Source organism: Pezoporus flaviventris, unplaced genomic scaffold, assembly GCF_033815535.1.
Source record: "Pezoporus flaviventris isolate CSIRO_AGI_PZ_B2104156 unplaced genomic scaffold, CSIRO_AGI_Pfla_v1 ptg000036l, whole genome shotgun sequence".
Classification (NCBI taxonomy): Eukaryota; Metazoa; Chordata; class Aves; order Psittaciformes; family Psittacidae; genus Pezoporus; species Pezoporus flaviventris.
In genome coordinates, this window is record NW_026892584.1 from 37310792 (window position 1) to 37334392 (window position 23601).

A 23601-nucleotide genomic window follows, 5' to 3' on the forward strand; every position below is an offset into this window, starting at 1 on the left:
CTAAAAAAAAAGTCAAAGATTCTAAACAAAGGTGAACTTATAGGATTGTATGGTATATCGCAAAGAAAAATATTTAATAAGCTGTAATAATCTCCAGACAAACAGAATTCATTACTTGATGGTTAGGTCCTAGAGACATTTTTTAAGTCCATTCAATATCATGTGCATTTTCAGAAATGCTTCTGCTCCTAGACAGATTGTTAATTTTCAGGCAGAATAGATGAATTAATTGCAAAGCAAGTTCCAGAGGGCAGACCTTTCTCTATGTTGTTATCATCCACTTCCTTGCCACAGTCTGACGCTAACAGGCCAAGCCTTTGAAAGATCTCCAAACTCTTCCATAGAGTCAAGGGCAAATGATGACACAAAAGGCTCAAGCAGTTACCACTGTCAAAATTAATAAGAAAAGAGAAGGGACAGTAGGTGGATTAGGAAAGGTTTCATACTACTGTGATGATCAGAGCCATGAAGCAATAAGAGCCAGACAAGTAAGTACATAGACATATCTGCTTTCTGATTGATGCATTGTTTGTTGTGGTCAGTTGAAAGGTAAGGGACAGATCACTGTGTTTTTGTGGAAACAGCGGTAATTGTGCCCACAGTCATATGCATAAACCCTGCTGGTTTGAAGCCAGCTACTAGCATTTTTTCACAGATACAGAGAAAGACACTATAGCATTTCCTTTCGAAAGTTATTGTTTTAAGAATAAAACATGCTGTTAGACCTCAAAAAAGTTAAGTGGGTAATTTTAAAAACTCATTTTAAAAACTCATTTAAATAGAGAAGATCATTTAAATTCCTCAAAGGAGCTCAGTCAGTGGCTAAGTTTCCGTGCAGTTTAACCTCTCCCTCCTCACTCCCAGCCCCATGCACACATACACACAAACACAAATCCTTCTGAATGAAGAAAGTCTCTCTGGGTTGTGTAACTGCATAGGTTCAGCAAGCGATCAGGCAGAGGGGAAGATCTCTGTGCATGAGTAATTTCTTTTCTCTTATTGATAGCATTTAAAATCTAATTGAAACATTATTTGGAGATAGCTGTGCTACCCACCCCTTCAGCTTTGATATGGCTTTTTAATCAAAGGACATTGTTATTTCACAATGACCATGGAAAGCATTCAAAACATTTTCTAAATGGAGTGCATTACTTCTGGCCACAGCCAAAAGACCACATTAAAAGGAGTTCAGTGGAATTCACTCTTTACAGTCTTCTGGGTTTGAAACATCGGTGTACATGTGGAATATGCTAAAACATGGGTCTACTCGTTACAAAGATTTAAGCAATGAGTTGACTTAAAATCTGAACAAAGTCAGCACTTGCTGTGAGTCCCTGCCATGGTCCAGGGAGGTATGATGCCCGTTCCCTGGTGGCAATGTGGGTGCTGCCATCCCCTCAGGTTGAGAGTAGGCAGAGCTCACACAGATCTCATGGAAGCCAGATAGGAGTGAGCACAGCAATCTTATACCAGCAGGGAGGTAAAGAGTGGCAACCAGATTAAAACGCCATAACCTAGCTCTTGGCTAAGGACCAGAGCAGTGAGGTGGAGTGGGGTGGGTTTACAGCTCATCCACTGTCTGTCGTTTCCCCATTCCTCCGAGGGGGTGACTGATCTCACTGCCATCCTGCAAGATGTCATGATTCTAATAAGCCACACATGGGAAGAAGGGCAAGTTAGATTTTCTGTTGGTTGTGCATTGGGGATTATAAATGAGCCCTTAATGCTTACTTCATTTTATATTTTGGGGTATATTTCTTGCTTGTAAGAGCACAGAAGAAAAGATTAAAAGTGGGATATGACTGAAATGATGCATTGGGTCAAAGTCCTCTCATCTTTTTGCCCTAGTCTGTCTAACATTTTTTAAAATCCCATTCTACCCAGGTACATTCAATTATAAAAGTAACCAGAAATAAATCAAACTTAATTAGTTTAAGATTATATATAAATATATAAAGCAAAACACAAACACAAACACACAGAATTGATTAGATTAAGATGATTTGATCTAAGATATGCTGAAGCCCAAAGTAGGTGTGTCAGTATTTTAGAGGAGCTCAGTGCATGATTTGCTTTAAGAGACACTGAAGCCCAAAGTAGAGGTATCAGTGTTTCAGAGGAGTTCGGTGCAATCTTAATTGCTTACTTTATGCAAGAAGATATTGGTGAGATAGTGCCTGCGAAGTGACAGAAGAAATGTTCTGGCTTCTCTGTGATGAAGAACATATATATGATGATATAACAGAACCAAAAGTTTTTGTACTCAACTGACTTCAATCAAACAAGACACTGTGGGTCTAAACTGTTGTTCTTCCATTGCTGAAGCTGCTGCTCAGAACAAAGACATAAAGAGAGAAAGGCAGAGGAAGTGACAGAGTGGGAGAGAGGAAAAGGCTTCTGTATCTTTAATAATTAGCAAAGAACTGGAGTGTTTAGCCAGGAAATTATGGTACATATGCTGTCCACTTGCTTAGGACCCCTATATCCTGAGAACAAGCAAACATTCATCATTCACAGCTGTCCACCAGGCCCAGGTGACTGAAAATTCAATGCACAGACTTCTCGCAATGGGTCGAATGCTAATTGGGTGGCTTGGGGAGATTAGAGTATCCCTGGAGCTATTTTCTATCTGCAAAAGCCTCACAGACAATAGGGAAGTCAACAGTGTCTTTGCAAAGCTCTGCTTAACTGATGCTTTTGAGAAAAATTCGGATGAGTAAATAAATAAAAAAATATCACCAGTTCCTTTTTATTTTCCTTTCCCAGTTGTGGCTAGCTGGTTACTGCCTTTTCCCTTTCCTGCATAACTTCTTATAAATAGGAAACAGTAGTGGGGAGGGGAGATTGAAAGCAGGTGGGAGAAGATAAATTGTATAAAAAATATTAAAAAAGAAAGTGTTTATTGAAAGTTAAACTGGAATTGGGTCAGTTTTGGAGATGGGCTTGAAATACATGAAAGTGGATTTTGCTCCCATGTTTGCTTTCGTCTTGTGGGTCCTTAGAAAAATCTTTGTCCCTGCAGGTGTGAAAAAAGCCATATATTCCTGATCCAAGCTCTGTAGAGGACTCTCAGTTCTGTGGATGTATTTGCTGCCCTTCCCCAGAACAAAGAACTGCGTCACTGGAAACCTGCTATTCGGTGGTGGGGTGTATCAAACTTGGATTGTTTCACATCAGTCAGTTCTGACTGATCTTCTTGAGTTCATTCCCAAATGCTAAATACTAGACCTATAAAATTGTGCTTGCTGGGGTTGTGCAGACACCAGTAGCATGTGGGACATAATATACACCTGTTTAGATATTACTGAGATTCAGGTTCAGATAAACCCCAAATTTCAAAGTAAAACAGCTAAATCCTCTGTCTTTGACAGAGATTTGATAGGGACAGTCCCTATTTCCATAAGTGGACTAGCACAGTGGTGAATCAGAGTTGAGGAATTTCCAATTAATTTCACTGTGATAATACTGGTCTGTAATTATGAGATGAATAAGAATGTACTGACTTCTGTCTTTTTTCATTCATCTTCAGCATGTGTTTAGAGAGAAGTCTGTGTGTGCTAAGTGAGGTTGTGAATTGCAATACAGCTATTGTGCAAGTGCTTCATGAGGACATTTTCAACAAGCATGAAATGTGAGGTAGCTTGTCCTGCTTTCAAAGAGAAGCATAAAGCACCTTTGTCTTCCCTTCAGCATGGGTGATTCTGAAGAGAAAAAAGCCTAGTGTTAAGTCTCTAATCGCATGGGTTTCACCCAAGTGTCACCCAGGTTGAAACTAACTTAGCAAAGATGTCTTGAAACTCTGATGAGGTTAGCTGAAAAGCCTGCCAGCATCAGCTAATCTTTTTGTGGAATCTGGACCAGTTTCCAGTACCTAAAAAAAAAAAAAATCAATCCCAAAATAACCAAATGGGGTAAATTCCCCCTGCCTTCAGCCTTCATTATGAAAGTTTTAGAGAACTTAAAGAACTATGCATTTTATTGTTCTCTTAAATCTGCCCTTTCAAAATCACCTTATTCTGATTTAACTGCAAAAGGCATTACTATTTTGGGTTCTTCCTATGTTAAAACTGAAGCAGTAAGCTAGGGACTTTCATAAGAGACTGTACTGAAATGTCAACAGATGGCTTGCTAATCATGTTAAAAAATACTCATTCCTTTTCTAAAATGGCATTTTTTTCAGTAAGTAAATCAGAAAGGAATGTTTATGATATAAAACATATTACTCACAACGTCTTTTAATTATCATACTTAATCATCAAGGTCAGGATGATAATTGTTTCTAAAAATTAACACCTCGTTTTTCTGAGATGCTTATCAAAATACACGGTCAGAAATATGAATTACTTGTCTGGAACTCAGTTAGGAAAATGCATCTTCTGTTCACTAAACCAAATGTATACTTAAATATCATGAAGCCCTTTAAAATTAAATACCTATTTAAGGCACAGTCTAATTAGTCCACTTACTGCCTAGTAAAAGCATACAGTACCATATGCCCTATAATAAGGTGCCATGTGGGTGTGCAGCAATGACACATATTTGCAAGTACTTTATTATGAGATAACGCAGTGCCATTAATATATCTTAAACATGAATGTTTTTTGTAACCTATTGGAGACAACTATGGTTGGCAGTTAACACAAACTAGCATGATATCTTGGCAGAAACTGCACTTTATTTGTAGAGGGATGAGCAATTCATATGCTTCACCTTACATCATTCATGCTACCATACAGCAGCAGTTTAAACATATTCAGACTGTTGAAGCCTTACTTTCTGCCTGGAAAGTTTCTTTTGTTTCTTTTTCTTTTTCTTTTTTCTTTTCTTTTCTTTTTCTTTTCCTCTTCTCTTCTCTTCTCTTCTCTTCTCTTCTCTTCTCTTCTCTTCTCTCCTCTCCTTTCCTTTCTTTTTTTCTTTTATTTTTCTTTTTATTTTCCTCTTTCTAGAGGTTGCTTTGCAGTGATGGTAGATTGTATTATAAATAGCAGGGTGCAATGGAACTATCTATTTCCCTTAATGGAATCCCTTACTAGAATCTCCAAACAGCAAACAATAGACTAAGATTCTGAGTTTCATTGCTTTTAAATCCAGCAGGATTTTGACTTTCTTGCTTTGTGGTCACCCACAAAGTGGTTCTCTGGTAAAATGTTGCCTAAAGAACTCTTCTACAAGAAGTTGCTGCTGCTTTGGGTTACACATAGTGTAATATCAATTACATTGTCCACAATTTGGAATCACACAGGCTTTAGAACCACACCAGAGAATTTCTGTATAATGCTTATAACTTGTGTAGAACTTACAGTGTAACTTTTACATCAATGTACAATTTTGATTCAAAGACTCCAAGCCATGAAAAGTACAGAATTTTACAGGTAAAAAGTAGTGCAGCAGAATAAGGTAGTAGGTTTGGACATTAGGAGAAGGTTCTCTACTGAGCAGGTGGTCAGCCACTGGAACAGGCTCCCCAGGGGAGTGGTCATGGCACCAAACATGTAAGACTTCCAGGAGTGTCTGGATGATGTTCTTAATGATATGGTTTAGTTTTAGTTAGTCCTGCAAGGAGCAAGTAGTTGGACTCAATGATCCTTATGGATGTCTTCCAGCCTGAGATATTCTATGATTCTTGGCTTTTTCTAAGAGTTGGCATAATAAAAGTTTATTTTCACTGATTTGTAAATTATTATTAATTTGATGCAATTTTGAAAACTATTCTCCCATATGTTCTTTGGACAACCTTCAGCCTTAATTAGGCTGAACTTGAAAACCTATTGAAAACCAGTATTTTGTAATTTTTCCCACCATTTACATTGTTTTCTTGTAGAGTCTGTTCAAATAAGAAGATGTAGAGCTGCAAATAAAACTTCTCCAGCATACATGTTTTTAGAGATAATCACACAGCATTGCACAAAACAAAAGAAGCAAAGAAAAACAAAATTTATATGAAACAGCTGCTTACAGGAAACACTGTGTATAATCTTTGATCATATCAAATTTCAACTCAAGTTAGATTTACTCAAGGAGTGAATGTGTGGGAGAGAAAGATGACAGTGAGAGACTCTGCACTTCCCGTGCTCATTTACTGCTGAAATGAATGTAGAGTAAGACTCTATACAGTTACAGAAAATATTAATGAAGAAGTAAAGAACATGGGGACATGGTCTCAAAGCCTGTACCACTTTCAAACTGAAGAGTAATAGTAAATGAACAACACTAGAGCCCACCAATGTGCTGAAATAACATTTTTCTGGTGAATAAGTAAGCTTGTACTGGTGAAAAGGCTGATGCTACACAGAGGCTGGAGTAGGAACTGATCTGGAGAATACTGATGTCAGTGGAAATCTTTGCATACCTTCCTGTGGGTTTGTGATCCAGGTAAAATCACAGGTAAAATCACAGATAAAATCTTAATTCAGATTTTACATTTTCTAACTCTTGAGCATGGATTCAGTGAAGTGACTCTTGTTTTGTGTGTATGTAAATGGAGACAACTGCTAATCTATTATGGAGCAATCAGAAAGGGGATAAGCTTCCAGCTAAGGAAGGTAAATGTGTCCAGGATCAGCAAGTGCTCCCAGTAACAAGCCAGTTGGTCATGCTGCCACAAATAACCATGCAGAGCAGCTTTTGAATGTGAAATCTGCTTCCAGATTTTTTCTGTAGTGCTTGGAAGGATGTCACTGAAAATGCAAACCTGTGTGGCTTGTTTCTAAAATGTGAACAGTAAAATTGGATGATGGATATACCTTACTCCTTTCAACTATGCCACCCTTTATCCTGGGGTATTGTATAAGTCCTTGTTTTTAGGATATACAAAAATAAGCAACCAGTGACAGCTAGTGAGTGTGGTTTAGCTGATAGGGCAACTGCAAAACTGGGTTTTATTGTAAGCTTTCACCAATACAGTTGAGTGGCATACAACACTTATTTTTCTTTGACCTCTACAACAGTGTAGAAGATAAAATCTCTTGTAATAAAGGACTATCTTTTGCAAAGTATGCGGATAGCACCTCTCACACCAGAATTGTGATTTCAGTCAGGGTGTGCTCAGTTTCAGTCTGTGTGCTCTGCTGACTGAAAACTAATAGTATTGAGCTTGATATTTTCACATTGTTTAAAGGTTAGAAACTTTCTGCCCTAAACACACAGTTGAGCATTTTTGTGTCATTTTTTTAATAGAAGTTCAGCAGCAATCCTCAGGCTTTTCACTCTCTATTTCTTAAAAAAGATTTAAAAATTGAGGTAGAAATTTATAATTCGATCTTAAATATATTCCATTGTGACAGGAGGACAGATATCAGTGTCTTTTTGTTATGTGAGTTATTGAAGTTTGACATCCTTTGAGGAATATTTTTCATAACCCACTGTTTGCTACCCTGTCTATCCAATTATTTAGAACAAGCAATCTGTCATCTTATTGTTTCCTTCCAATTATATAACTTTGGTGACAGTCATGGCAGAGTATCCTCTGTAAGTAAAACCAAATCTCACTGTGGATTCCAAGGGCTGCAGAGTGTGTGTATGTGTGTACATGTGCGTGTATTGTGTGGAAATGGAGTGGAGGTGGGAATATTAAAAGATGACAGTTGGTGAGTGCCATTTTAAAAAATGACTGCTTGTACCCACTGCAGAAGATCCAAAAGGGAAACAAAATATATTCTATTGATTCTCAGTTTTCAGAAGCAGAAGAGGTATAAACTGTGCAGGTAGTAGATGCTCTACTGCAAATACTGAAGTGATGATCACACTCTCTTTCCCACATAAGTATACAGCAGTTTCATGTATTTAGCCTAATAAATGCCCATAGTGCACTGAAGAGGAACAATTCAATTTTCAGAAAGAGGGTCAGTCTTGGAGTTGGTATCAGATCAGATATATTTATTAAGCAGTAAGGGACAAACAGGGTGCTCAGTTACAACACATTGTTCCTTCAACTTCAGAAGCAGTTGCACAAGATGCCAGGAATCAAGCCCACTCATCATTTTCATTTAGTGACTGATATAGTCAGACTGGAATTTTTCAGACTTATATACTAAATGTGAAACTGGAAGCTGGGTTGTGCTGCCTTTGTTGCCAGTGGAGGGAAGGGAAAAGTGTTCGAGTGGCAGTTGGGTCCAACACCAGTTAGCTAGTCAGAAAGTAGAGAACAGGAGTGAAGCTGAGAAGAAACAGCATGCAAACAGCTGCAGTGTGAGATAGAATAAGCAAGTGTCAGTGGTGTTAGATGGTAGAACTGTATGAACACTTTCACACTCAAAGCAAAATTGTCAAGTTATCGTGTCCAATTGGGCATGGATTTCTTAGTATATCACTGCAGTACCACAAGCTGTACTGGTTGCAGAGTCACACAACCCTTAATTAAAGAGGCAGGGGAGAAAAAAAGGAAATTAATAAAATTGTTGCTCTTATTTGAGAACTTTGAAGAAGAATATTGCACTGTACTATAAACCTATGCTGAACAAAACCATGTAAGCATATGCTTATGACCCAGTAAAGTCATGCTTAAGTGCTTTGTTTAATTTAAGCTTGAAAGCTTCAACCATTTAAACTAAAGATGCTTTGATATAGCATCTTTTTTTTTTCTTTCCATTTTGTCTGAATATTCAACTTGTTTCTGAGTCAGCACTGGCCAAGCAAGTTTTTCTGTGTATCTTACAAGTTGTGAAGATATTCGGGCTTTTGGGGGCACTTGAGCAGTAGCTCATAGCATGATCAGAGAAAGATCTAATGATTACAGACACTTTTAGGGAGCCAACCTTTATTAACTTCACAGGGTTTTTTTTGGCATATTAACCAAATTTTATTAAAAATCAGAACCTTTAACCTACTATTTGGAGATTAACTGGACAACATATTTTACCCCAGCCCACCGGTATTTCTGCTAGATGTTGCTCTTGCTTGACTTGTGTACATCAGACATTTTCTAACAGAGTGAGATTAACTTACTTGAACATTGTGAGGTAGTATTAAAAGTGTTCCAGTGAAATTTTGTGACTATCTTTACAATGTCAGTTCAGTTAAACTGCCTTTCAAACAAGCCACAACTGAAAACAAGCATGACCAGCTCTAGATCCATTCTCTATGAAGACTCCTCCAGTTTAGGATTTGTTCTCTACAGTCCTTCACCATAAGTATTTCAGCATATTTAGCACGTCCCCCCCTCCTCCTTTTTTCTTGCAACTGTTTGTGGAGGACAGCTGGGGTTTCAAGACTAGATATTCCCATCTTGCTTTGTAGATGAGTGGCCTTTCATATGAACAAATGTAGAAGCCCACTGGCAACAACACACCCACAACTTGTTGTAGATATTGATGTCATTTTATGAAATAGCTAAAGCCAGCAAATAAATCGTAGCTATCAAAGCAAATAGAACCCAGGAAACTCCTGTGCCCAAGACAGTGCCCAGACCACTAAATATTACCTTGAATTAGATGTGATGGATAAAAAAGTAAGGAAAGTTTGGGAACATAATTCATGCTTTCAAGACACCAAGGAAGTGACCAGTAGTTGCAGTAGCCTATAAGAGGTATCAGCAGAAAAGGCACTGTAGGTATTACTCTACAAATGAGCACACCATGAAGTCATTGGTTTCACACATTGCCAGGTATTCTGGTACTGCTTCTCCAGCCTTTAATGTTGAAATAGGGTGCTGCGCTATTAATATTAAATAATAAAATTCCCTTGGATAAATTTTGAACCTGGTCTAAGTGCTTTGAAGCCAATGTATTTATGACAAGAATAACTTTTACTGATTATTTCTTTACTAATTTTTTTCTGTGACTGATAGTTCCACTTTTGAATGGGATAAGTATGGAAACAGATTTATCACCATGTTAAGAATGGGACTAATTATTTCTAAACCAGTATAGAAGTCATGGCTATTACAGAAAAGCTCAGTACTGGCTACACTGAACTTGAGCCACAGATAACTAGAGAACAGGATATTTCTCAATCTCCTGGGTATTCAAATCAAAACATAATGCAAGTTTCACTCTGTTTAAAAGAACTCTGACTGGAAATTCTCCATACAGCACAGATTTGCATGCTAGATGTAAATTTTCTAGGATATTTTCCCAGAAATCTGCATTTAGATAGAAGCATCTTAGAAAGTATAAACCCTGAGATTTTACATGCATCCTGGTCTTTATTTTACATTTTCATTTCTCCATGTGAACTGATAGGTGAAAAAAGGAAGGGGGGGTTTATCTGAGTTTTAGATATAGAGAATCCAGCACAAATTCTAGTGTATCAGGAAGACTGCAAAAAAAAAAAAAAAACCAAAACCCAAACCTTCTTCAAATCCTGAGCCCAAACAAAATAAACTTTAGTGATCCATCAGCCAAATAGTTGACAGATCTTCCTGAGGACCCCATTCACTGAGCCTTAAACAATTTGAACTTGGAGTTTTCTTTCATCCTTTAAAAAAATCCAAAATGTAACAGTCTGGGAGATGTTTAGTTAATACACTTGTCTTTTGTATTCAAACTCTTACTATTTGTCGCTTACACTTTTACACACATTTGGAGAGCTACATACCTCTCTGCATAACTAGGCAGCAACACATTTTTGAATTCAAGAAAGAAAAATTAACCTTGGCAGATATGTTAAGGTACTAACTCAAATACCTTACATTATGTTTTCCCTGATATTATAAATATTTATCTTGCATTTTTATTCCAGGCCATTCTCCTTCTGCAGACACTTTATGTCTCTTTAGGCTGCTCTACTCAAGTTTCCTGTTGCCAGAGACACCTTAGGATTTATTTTTAACCCTGGAACTCTTTCTGTCCTCTTGCATCTTTAGCTATCAGTTGGTTTAGGCATTGAATAACTTGTGATATGGCATTGATTTTGAACCCAGTTAGTGGCAGAACTCATTCATATCACAGTTTATATCTACATTTAGTGCAATCAATAGCAGTGCATGAAGCATGGGTGCAGTAATACGCCTTGTGTGTTGTGTCACAAAAAGACTGACAGTCTTTAACGAACAAAATTTGGCATGCCTACTTCATAGGGAAATGCCATAAGCTGTCTAGAAAAATAGTGGGTTAGGACTAGAGTAGCTGCTACATACCCTGACCTCTACATGTAGAGAACCTTCCACTACATATGTCACTTTCTTTCAAAAAACATAACTTCTTCATGAAGAGTGTAGATATTCTGTAACTTACCTCAGCAAGTAAACAAACCAACCTACTGAGTGGTTTTCTAGGTAACAAATAAAGACATCTTCTCTCCAAATGATTCTTACATTTCTTCTTGGAAATTCATATTTTTTTGTTGTCTTCTGACATGCATGACATCATTGATATGTCTGAGCACATAAGAACTACCTGACCATTTAAAAGACACTGTTTACATATTAAAGGTGAGGGCCCTGGGTAGAAAAGAGTGTTTAGAGATCTGTTCTGTCTATGATTTTGCCATGATCTCCATCTCCAACCTCACTCACTGGCATCAGTTTTGCAATTCAAGTTGAACAGAGTAATTTATTCACTATAAATCACTTTAAATCTGTACTGAATATTTTCCTGGAAAGTCTAAGACTGGTTAAAGCACTGATATTCCTGTATGTGTGGCAAGTGAAAACATTTTTAATAACATTAAGAAATCTAACCTGGAAGTTGCTAAGTATTTTCAGCAGTGTGTTTTGAGCCCTCAGTTTTGAGGATGATTGACATATTTTAGGATCAGGTCCTAATTTTTCACCCAAGAAATGAAATAACACATCAGTTTAATTTGAAGTGACTTTGCCATAAACCTATTTCTCTTTCAGAATGGTTTGGATATCAGTAGGATTAAATGTTCTGACTATAGAAAGATATTCCCCAGAATGTAAGCTTTTAAATGCCCCTTTCAAACAATGATCAGATGTGGAAAGTTGAGATCTGTTTTCTGTGTGTGGCAGACTGGCAGCAACTGGACCTAGGCTTAGAGTTTCTGCCTTCACTAACAGAATTTTCTTAGTAAGTCTGCCAAAACCAGTAAATTGCTGGCAGCTTTGGTGGAAAGTGGAGAATTCAGTGGGTTTTTGTCATCCCAAAAGGTCTGCAGTTATGAAGCTCTCTCTTGTATAATAAAGTCCATTTGTCTGATGTAAGGGATTTCAACGTCTTGTCAATGTTCCACAAGAAGTAATGGTTCAGTTGATGCTGTATGTAGAAGTAACATGCCGAAATGCCATGCTCCCTGTTCTTCTGTTTGGTGTATCAGGGAAATGTAAGCAGAGTGAGAATGTGATTTAATTTGAGGTCAGCCACAGACATTATGTGAGGCCTCACAGATTGAGCAAACGAATAATAAACAAAATTAAAAACATCTATTCCCGTCTTTGTCTGTTTGTTTGGCACTCTGTATTGTGGAAAGTGCTATAAATTACAGTTTTGGAAGGTCAGGTTCTTTGTGTATTATGTTGTTTATTGATACTACTCTGGGTTGTGGAAAGAACCTGAGAATAGGAAGGTTTAGAAATAGTATCAGGAGGCCCTTTTGTAGACAAGTCTGTTCAACTCTTTTGAAAATTGTCCCAAAGGAGGAGTATTCAAATTAAACTTGAAGTGAATGTAACATTCAAATGTATAGTACTGGGACATTCATGCTGTTGAGACTTTTCCAGCTCTAATTTCTATAGGCTAGCATCTATGAGTCCTCACCACTCATGTATTTGGGAGGGTAGAATTTAACCTGATGGTTGTAGACAAACATTCAGACAAAACCCATTGAATCATTTTGCAAAGAATGCTGCTGGTGTGTCTTAGAAAATGAGAAACCTATAGGAAAAGGCCAGGTAATAGGACTTATTTTTCATTTGGAAGTGATGTTGAATGGCTCACTAAAGTTTCTGAAGAGTTCTGTGGACTGTTGTGCCTTATGTGCATAAATATTATCAGACAAAGCTCTTGTGTATAAATATTCCCAGACTTGGACTTGTTGCCAATTTAAATCCCTTTATATTGCTCTTTTCCTTATGTAGATCCAATATTCCCACTGCACTCCAGCGAAGCAGAAATTTCTATTTATAGTTTCTCTATTCTATATTTGTTATAATGAATATGGATAATATATACTCACAGAAGTTATTAATACTATTTCCATTACGTGCATAGAAATTGCATGGTCCTGATCTTCCAGGCACTCAGATGGAAAGAACAAGAAGAAACTGTTTATGTTTCTCTACTTCATGAAAATATACCAGCATCACGGCACCCAAAGTGATGATGCTTGGATTGCTCTGAGTTGTATGTGAATTTTTTTTTTTTTTTCATTTAGTACACACTGTATATCAGTAGTGTTCCCATTATGTATCAGGGGCTTCCCAAACATTTCATGTGACATCTATGAATATTGACTAACAGCACTATATCAACATTATCAAAAGCCAATCCTAATATTTGACAACATCAAAGGGAGATAGGACGTGTTTGCTGTGGTGAAACTTGGACATGAGGGATGATGTATAGAAAAAAGGAGTGGAAGAAAAGAAGCCCTTCATACCAGAAGACTAACATTTAGTGTTCTTAAAAAAAAAATTCTAACATGAACTATTAGTGAAGTTGATTTAAGTAAAGCTGAATGTTCAAGATAGCACATTCCTAATGTGTCTACTTAGAACCAGTTTGTAATTTTGTTAAGGTACTGTATGCAAAGAACAAATAAGGGTGGTTTTTTGGTTTGGGGTTTTTTCCTTCTTTTTTTTTTCAACTGAAAGAGTTGCAGAAAGCTGGTCTGGGTGGTCTTTCTTAATATAAGTCACTGATTAATAAAATGTGTTATAATAGGTGAGACATGCACTTTAAGACTTTCAAAGCTATGTAGTCTCCCATTAATTCAAGTGCAAATTGGAATATGGTTACATTCTGTTGAAATAAAGTGACTGAGACTTCAAGGGTCCCATTTTACTTACATTTATGAAGTTTGCGATAATTCACTACAGCAGCAAACACTGGCAAGAACAGAGAGATTAAATTTGGTCTGTCTCTTTCTCTCTCTCAATGTATCCCTCTGCCCTATGCTTAATAAATTTTCCAGAAGCAAGATACACACACTATATTCTCAGGACTGTTAGTTCAAGAAATTTGTTGTTTGCTTTTTTCTTTTATAAATTAATTACAGTTGAACATTCTATTAAATCCGGAGAAAATATTTCTGTTTCTAAAGAGGTTTTTTCATACATTATGGTCTAATCCTGTATGATTTTACTGTGGTCATGCTCTTTTTCTCACACTGTGGAAAATGTGATTATTTTCTTCTGATATACTGTGTCTTTCTGGCAGTATACAAGTCATTGAAGTTATTTGCTTTTTGTCATTGTTTTTCTTGGTCAGATACTACTTGTGTAGGGACACTCATGAGGAAGGGCTCAATTTAGTCCTATTGAATTTAAGAGCCTTTAATCCGCTCATTCTAGGTAATGAGTTTGTGCCACTTGTGTTGTTTATATCTAATTGTATGTTTTCCTCATGCTTTTCTGGGTGTAATACAATCAATGTTCAAATTCCCAAACTGGTCCAGTGAGAAGATTTATTTCATTGTGTTTGTCCTGCAAACAATATTCATTCTGAAGTTTGAAACACTTTAGGAAAGAAAAAAAAATGAGCAAGAGAAGAGAAGAGAAGAGGTTTGCTTGAGCATTCATTCAAATATACATCTTAGGAAACTCTTCAGGTCCTGGGACAAGCTGAGATTTCAAAGTGCAAAAGAAGAGTATAAACTGAGCTGGTGCAACAGCTGCACAAGATAGCTGCTGTTTATAGGGCAGTTGAATCACAAACCAGAAAGATATATATTTAGGAGGAGAAATGTGCACAAACCAGTGACCAGCTGTGGCTGTCATATCATTCCTTGAAAACAGAAAGCAAGGTAAATCCACCCATACTTTTAGCTATGTCATTGGATAGTTCCTAAATTAAGAGAAGGCTTTAAAAATTGTGCCAGAGACTGAGCTTCCACAAGCTTGTGCTTTTAATCTGTTGATCTCAGTACACTGCACTTGTCATACATGCTATCTGTGGACCCAGGAAGTAAAAAAGGCAGTTTAAAAAAAAGGTCAAGGCATTCTAATAAAAAAAGCCTCAAAGTCCTCTTTTACTATTCTAGTCATGTCCTTCCTAAAAATACATTGCACTTACATAACACTTTCCACAGGAGAATCTCTGAGACTTCACGTATTTGAGCATAGCCTCACAGAGTGCTGGTGAAATAGCAGGCAATGCTCTTGCCATTTCTGCCTTGAGTAGATGAAAGCAAATAAAGTTGTATGTCTCTCATTTGACAACAGAAAGCTTGTGAAATGAAGCATTGGAAAGCTCAATGAAAACGAATTCCTTTATAATTTTACTTAAATTTTGGACTATTTAAGAAGTTTTTACATTTTTAGAAATCAAAATATTTAGACATAGATATATGAAATTTGACTAAATTTTTACAATTGACAAAATTCATGGAGGAACCATGAACCAGGAGTGTCACTCCAGGCTCCCTCTCTCCTGCTCCTGCCTTTATATCAAATATGTAAGAGAAATGTGGAGAATGAGGTAAACCTGCTGGGCTGTATCATACTTTTCAGCATACAGGGAAGGTACAGCAGAAGCAGAGGTTATGCCACTGTTAGAGAAATATGTTTTCACAAAGAAAGAGCTGCATTTCATAATGGGACTGTAGACTAGGACAGAGCAAAATGTCAATACCTTCTTCATTTAGCTGGAAATATTTTGAGCAGCCTGTAAGCAATTATTTTATTTGATGAGTAGGTATGTAATTGCACTATGCAGGTTTTAAGCATGAAGTCTAAATAACCCCACATGAAAAGGAAAAAGTCCTTTTTAGTGGTTATGAGAATAAATTGTTAAGCACTCAGCAGTGAAAGGGTCAAAATGGTTGTATTAACTGAACTCTCCTGAGGACATATGTTGTTTACAGTATCCATTTAAAATAATATTCCTGGCTAGTCAGGCTTTCCCTCAGGATAATGCAATTACAACTGTAACAGAGGATTAATTAAATACTCTCCCATAGGTGTTGCTAGAGATCTAGAGTTGACCAAAGGGGGATACATTGCCAACTCAGCGCAGAGGTGAACAGACCAGAGCTGTTCAAAATAATTTGTTAAGCACAAGAGCAGGGTTGAGCTTTTTGCCTCATTTATCTGATTTTGATTAATTTTTTTTTTTTTAATGCAGAATAGGCATATTGGTTCCCATTTATGTATGAGAAATTAATAAGGAAGATCAAGGTTCTGAATAACGGAATCAATAGCAAATGTGTTTATTGTATATTCTGATCCAGCGTCAAATAGGATAGAATATTCTTACCCTTTTTTTTTTTTTTTTTTCATTGACACCTGGTTTAAATGCTTAGGACCAAGGGGTATTTTTAATGCTTCAAAGGGAATGACAATCCTGCTCATGCACAATGCATGGAGTGATGTAAATGCATGGCAAAGAATTACAATGTGAGAGAATATTAGAGCTGGAGGCTCACCTCTGTTTTTCTGTCTTCAGAATCATCCCTGCATGTACTTGCAAAGTCCTGATAGAAGCTGAGTCATATTTCTCAGTTTGGTAAGGCCATTAATTTGGAATTACAAGGATCAAGTTCAAAAAATGAAGGTACTCCCTCTCTCCAGAGGTCCTTTTAAGACAGAAAAATCACAGCAATCCAGAATGTGGGAGTTTTTCACAAATGGTTATTTTGGTATGTCTGTCTCAAGTTTCTGGTGGATGGGCATCTCCTTCTGCTAAAAAAAATAGCATGCAGAATTCAGAGGAAGTCTACAAAAGTCTGCATTAGAAATGAGTGAACACCTATCTCTAATAAGGTGTACTGGCTAGATCCTATATGCATCATAAGCCGTCAGGAAACTGATTGCAGGCTATAAAGCTAATCTTAAAGTTTCTGGGGCTCTTCTGAGCATATATGTCCTAAGGTGTGTTAGGGCATCCTATTCAGATGTTACATATTTATCAATTTATTTTTATATATAAAAACTGTACAACAATCTCAAAAGTTTGAAAAAAATCACATAATCATTTATTTAGAGCCTGCATGAAAATAAATACATGTCGTGAAAATAGTGATCTTTTCATAGTGAATGCTTTATTCTCAAATCTGGGAAAATGAAGTCAGATTCTCATATGGGGCATCTTATGTCAGTTAACACTATTTGAGGATCTGACCCATTTTAAAGAAGTGGACAATATCTTTTGTCTGGATGGATATTTTTCATAAGCAATGAATTTGTCTGAAAGGGGTAAAGTAAGAAGAAACAAAAAAATAATATATGTAATGTACATATTTTCTACTTATTAAGTTTTCTTTCAGATATTGTAAGTATGAAGCTTACAACAATAGAATATATTCCACATTTTTCACCATAAATGTGAAGCAAACTACAATGTTCCAAACTTTCTTAATGGGTAGGGGCACTGTGCCTTTTAATTCCTGAAGTAGCATGAGGAAAAGAATTCTAAGATGATATAAGGATGATTTTTCAAATAAACACAGAATTTCATAAGAGTCATATCAGTTTAACAGAAAGAAGTTAGGTTTATTTGTGAAGGAAGTCTCTAGGAAAGTGTTGCTTGTTTCACTGCATGAAAAACCTCCTCGCTATTGTTATCATGGCAGGTTTAGTAAAGAGTATTCAGGAGAGTACTGCAAGGATAAAACAACTTGCCAAGAAAAACATCAACTCAATATCTACTGTACCTATAATTTTCAAAGGCAACAGTTAGTAATATGACCCCGCTAGATTGTTATGTTCCATCACGTTTCACCATTGCCCTTTGATGAAAGAGATACTCTTCACTGAGAATCAGAAATCATGTGTGTTCATATAAATGTGCTTTTTAACTGATCTACAAGAGTACAGTATCCTAAAAGGACACTGATGGAGTACAGTTTTGTGCACATTTCTGAGCCTGTGCAAATGTAGATTTTCATGCCATAGAGTGTAAGCCTCAGAGGTTTTTCTTATGGCTCTGTTTCAGATCTTTTCTTTGTACTGTACATTTACACATACCTATCAGTGCCTCCAGGAATTATTGCACTGCTCAATACGTGAGCAGTGTGCATTGCAATTTTGACCTGCCTGACAACACTGGAAGCATATGGTCACTGTGCATTTGTGGGGAGGCTTCACTGATCACATATGAACCTCATGACTGCAGAAGATGTGCATAAAACTCTGCATGTGGGGCTTGTTTTAATACAGGTAGGACAATGCAGGCAGATAGAAACTTTCATATTTTCTAAAAACTTTTGCATTTCTTTTATTTCCGTAAATAGGCTCTTATGGATACTGTTACGTTCTAATGTTATAGCCTACTGGAGGTCCCTTTGGTAGCTGTCACTAGATGGTGCTAGCTGTATTAGAGAGGTGTCCCCCTCTTTTCCATCTCCAGTTCAGACCTCGCTCTGTCAAGGACCCAGGGTGTTTTGGCTCAGTGCAAGAGGTGTGTTTCCACTGAGTCCTGGGAGTCCAGAGTAGCTGCTTTGCCAGAGGTTTGGATTTACCTTGCACATATATATATATTTCTTACAAAACCAAAGTAGATCTTTTGTTCTGGCAGTATTTTCAAGGGATTTTAAGATAAGCAGAGGATCACTGTTTTTATTTTGGCATTCTCTCACCTTTGCCCAGAAGGAGATTTGCCCTTTACCAAGTCTGCTCTTTCTCACCAACACAGGAATCTCCTACCTTGATGTTTCAAAGCCAGCCTGGCAGAGGACTAGGAGACTGAGAGTGACTGGTGATAGGAGAAGTGGAAAGGGGAACACTGCCTCTCAGAGGAGTGGGCTTTGCCTCATACTTTGTGCAGTTGCTTGGAGCTGATTTGGATGGTTCCTTTGAGACCTAGAAAGTACGGAAGCAGGTCTTAAAAAAGGGTCTTTCTCAGTGTGTGGAGTAGGCTCTGGACTAAGGATGGTGGAAAGCATACAGAGGGTGGAAGAGGAAAATGTGTGGAAAAGCTAGTTAGGAAAAAGCTCAAATTGTGTTTTCCCTGCTGTAGGTTTTCTTCACTATGTTTAATAGTATCCTATTGAAAGACAAAACTTTTCTGAGACCAAACCTTCACGTTCTTGGCCTCAGGAAGTGTATCTAATGAAGGTACCAAAGACATCAGGTTTTCACCCTTAGCAATAACAGCCTTTCGCTTCTAAGGAAAGCACAACACATTGCTCTCAAATGTGGAGAGATGCTAAGTGCAGTGACAATTGTTTCCCAGGGAGAATGATTTGGCAGGAAGCAAGTATTTAATCACATAGCCACATCACATCATTACAGAGCATCACTCAGTGCAACCACTTGATGCAGTGCATCGCACCTCTGTAACAGAATGCTGGCTCCCTGCCAACAATTTAGAGAAAACTGCTATCAGCTTTTATAATTGCTTCACTTGATGAAACAACCCAGTGAAATGGCAGGGCTAGAAGGGGGACAAAAGGGAGAGTTATGAGACCACAAAATTCCCAGACTTCCAAGTTGCACCTCTTAGCCAGCAATTAAATTACTGGCTAACTTCAAAAGTCCACCACAATTCGCACTAATTGTCAGCCCTGCTGGCAGTATCCTCGTAGAGGCCAAGGATTAAATATATGCAAAGGGGCAGCTCACTGTATCCCTGAAATTATGCCCTTGGGCAATATTTGACCATTCTGCACACCTCCTGTAGCTGAGCTGATGACTTAGCATAGCACAGCACATATTTGCATTATCACTGCAAAAACACTGCTGGTCATACACAGAAAGAAAAAGCCAACTTGAATGTTTAAGACCATGTGTGTTCTCCTGCACGTTATCTATGTCATTTGTGCTCTCCTACATGTTATGTATATCATTTGACGCATAAGCCAGCAATATGTCCTTGCTACAAAGAAGGCTAAAGTTATCCTTGGCTGCATTAGACAAAATATTTCCAGCATTCTCGAGGAGGTAATCCTTCCCCTCTACTCAGCACTTAAGAAGCCACTGGAGCTCTGTGTCCAGTTCTGGGCTCCCAAGTACCAGAGAAATCCAACATAAAAGAGAGTCATGGAGCTACTGGAGGGAGTCCAGTAAAGGGCCATGAAAGTGTTTAAGGGACTGGAGCATCTCTCATGAGCAAAGGCTGAGAGACCTGGGACTGTTCAGCTTGGAGAAGTATCAGAGGGACCTTATCAATGTGTACAAATATCTGAAGAGAGGGTGTAAAGAAGGCAGAACCAGGCTCTTTTTAGTGATTCCCAGTGAGAGGACCAGGGGTAGTGGGCACAGACTGAAACAGAAATTTTGCTCTGAACATCAGAAAATTATTTTTCATTGTGAGGGTGACCAAACACTGGCACAGATTGCACAGAGAAATTATGGAGTCTCCATCTTTAGAGATACTCAAAAGCTGTCTGCACATAGTCTTGGACAACTGGCTCCAGATGACCCTGCTTGAGCAGGAGCATTGGACAAGGTAACCTCTAGACATCCTTTCCTACCTCAACTGTTCTGCTATACTGGGATTCTAGGACCCTTATGGTACAATACTCACAAGTATGAAGAAAAAAAAAAGATCAAGATTATGACAAGTAAGCAAATAATCCAGTTTTAAAACCCACAAATCCGTTTCTTGGTCCTATCCGACTAGATCTTAGGTACATGCATTTAAGTATATAAGACCACACTGATTCAGAGTAAAGTCTGAACATAGTCTATTAGGCCTGCTGTTCTGTCTACAACAGTGGTGAGTAGAGGATACATAAGAAAGAAAAAAAAAAACCTCAGGATCTGTAGAAAGGGATTGTTCCTGAGGTATTCCTGACAACCTTCTCACAGACATAATCTGAGGATTTTTATGAGGCTGGGTTTGCATCTGCCCCACTGAGCTTAATAGACACCAACAGTCCTATCATCCATAAATTTGTCTAATCTGTTCTTATCTTCATTTTTACTTTTAGGTATCCCTACACTAGGTATCCCCAATATTGGGGATACATTAGGTATCCCCAATATGACGATGAGTTTCACAACTTATTGTGCTGTGAGAAAACAAACATTCCCTTTTGCATATTTTAAGATTGCAGGCTGAGAGTTCCTTTGGTTCATTGTAACATTCTCATTCAAATCAAGAGGAACAAAAATGACCCGCTCCACAGGCTTTTGGATCTTTCTGTGTTTTAATCACCTGCTCATAATGTCACTGTTGTTGGCCTTAGTATCAACAGAGATAATGGTGGAGTAGCCCCCTGGGTGACCTAATGTGGTACCCCACTGTCCTTGTCCTGGGCAATGTGCAAACATGGAACAATCAGTTCCTCCAACCCCGCCTCTACCCCCCCAGATCTTGCAATCTAAATATAAGACACAGTAAAACAGACTTATAGAGGGAATCATGGAAAACCACACCCCAGGGTGAGTCAGCATGACTGACAATGTGCCCATCTATTTTTTTCCTGGATGTTGCTGGTTGCTTCAGGACAAGCCCAAAACCATGAATGCAAATCCTCTCAGGTAAAATGATTTGCACCCACTTCTCAATATTCCTCACCTTACATTCTTGAAGTATTTTCTCTGGGCTAACACTTCTCTGGTGCCAGATTTGGAGGGAATCAGCAGTTTCACTGCTGTTGTGGCCAAAGAGGAACAATAATATAATCCTTAGGAATCCTGCTTTGGATTGAAGTAGGCATCCACATGGCCAAGAAGATGTGCACCACAGTCTTCTGTTCTATAAAACAGATACATGCACTGCAAGGTTTGAGCCAGACACAAAACAGATTATCTCCTTTGCCAATGGAATAAAATGACCTCTTCAGTCTGGACACTCACAGCCATGTTCTGTTTTAGATTACATAAGCGTTTGTAGAAATGGACATAAGCATCTAGAACTAAGACCTTTCCAGACTTCTATTTATTGGCATATATTAACTGGTCTTGGTTCAGTCCTGCTTTAACATAGGATTATTTTTAGTTTTGCAGCGCAGTGTATTGCATGTACTGAATATGCCTGAAAGAATAATATTAGGGAAGAAACTTTAATCAGTTCAATATCCTTTTTGTTCCTTTTCTTCCAAGTGTAAAAATGTAATTGCCTGAAGACTGTAAGAAGCAGTCTTGAAAAAAGAGTGCGTATGGCTTAACATTAGTCTTGATTAAAATAAAGCCTCCAATATTGTTTTATGACTGTGTTTGTATAACATATGACTTTCCATAGGAGACATTAAACATTACTTGTTTATCTATTTAAAGCAGGGCATTCTGTTATTCATTACATGCAAACAATATGTGAATACACTGGCATATTTATTGTTAAGGTCAATACAATGATAGGATTTGATCACCTTTTTTTTGTTGCTTAGGAAAGAAAACAAAATACTTACAAAACCTGGGTTAATTTTTTTCTTTGCTTCTGACACCACTGCTATGTGCTCTAAGCATGTATTCAGTAGTGGGCCAGGCTACCAAATACATAAATTACAGTAGGGCAAGGAAGACAGTATCAGGGTCTGATTTCATACAGATCTCAACATGATTCTCAATCATGTAATGGTAATTGACCACTTTCCTTAGAAATCTTTACTACAGAAATGCTTGTCTAACCAGCAACTTTCAAAACTAATAAGATAGTGTGCCCTTTCAGTTACCATTCAGTGATAATCTGCAGGATGTTTTGTGTCTTTAGAAACATATATATATATATATATATATATATATATATGATATAGACATTCTGTTCCAAGTGTATAGGGTATTTCCTAGGAAAACATCTAAGAATCATTCTTAAGTAAATGCTTTAATTTATGTAGATGTTTAAATTTTTACATCAATGTGGATGAATGTAAGCTCATATAAGCCTTACTGATACAATCTAATGTTTTCATATTTTGTACAGCCTTTGTGAAACAAGGCATGCTGAGCACCCTATAGTGTATAAATGATGATATGAAGTACCCATATTACAACTCTTCAACTTCTTAATTGCTACCATTTAAAATAAAATGTATAAGCCTAAAGGATGGATGTAATATCATAAATTATCAGGACAGTCCAGCTGGTTGAATTCGCTTTCCTAATGGTTTGAAAAGATCCTCTGGTTTGATCAGCCTCTGAAAGGCCCTGTTGGAATACATCTCAGTCCATGCCTCAGTAGCTCCTTTCTCTTGCATTCTGAGCCTGCATGATTTCCCCCTAACGTCAATGGAAATTAGTGTGTTTGCCATCTGGCAGCAAATGCAAACCATGACTGTTGAATTAGATGGGAGTAGAAAGTGCACCAGTCCTTATATTTCTGGAAAATTCTGACATCATGTTCTGGCATCCTTCTCCCACAGTTAGGGATGATGAGATGAGGGGAGTGAATGGGCTTACGAGAAGTAATAGCTTGTAGGAACCTTTCAGTAGCTTCCTGTGCAGCCATACATAGAACAACCTTATTGCCATCAAGATGAAGAATTTGTGATGATATGCTAAGGGAAGCCAGAGTCACAGATTTCTCAGGGAAATCCAAAGTAATTTGATTCAATAAAATATATTTGGCCTGCCCCAGACAGACTTATATGTACTCATAATTGCCTGTTATACATACTTGTCCTCCATCCCACCCCAGGGGAACTGTGAGATAGCAAGAAACAAAA

General features: G+C 37.6%; 1 long non-coding RNA gene across 1 annotated transcript in view; it reads right to left on the minus strand.

Annotated features, from left to right (window-relative positions):
* Positions 1 to 5185: 5185 nt before the first annotated feature.
* Positions 5186 to 23601, minus strand: part of LOC133274570 (uncharacterized) — a 40773-nt gene continuing 22357 nt past the window's right edge. Inside the window, exons 2-3 of the long non-coding RNA XR_009745185.1 lie at positions 21516 to 21695; positions 5186 to 5553 (exon numbers count right to left, since the gene is read on the minus strand). This is a non-coding gene — a long non-coding RNA (uncharacterized LOC133274570). The remainder of the gene's footprint in view (positions 5554 to 21515; positions 21696 to 23601) is intronic.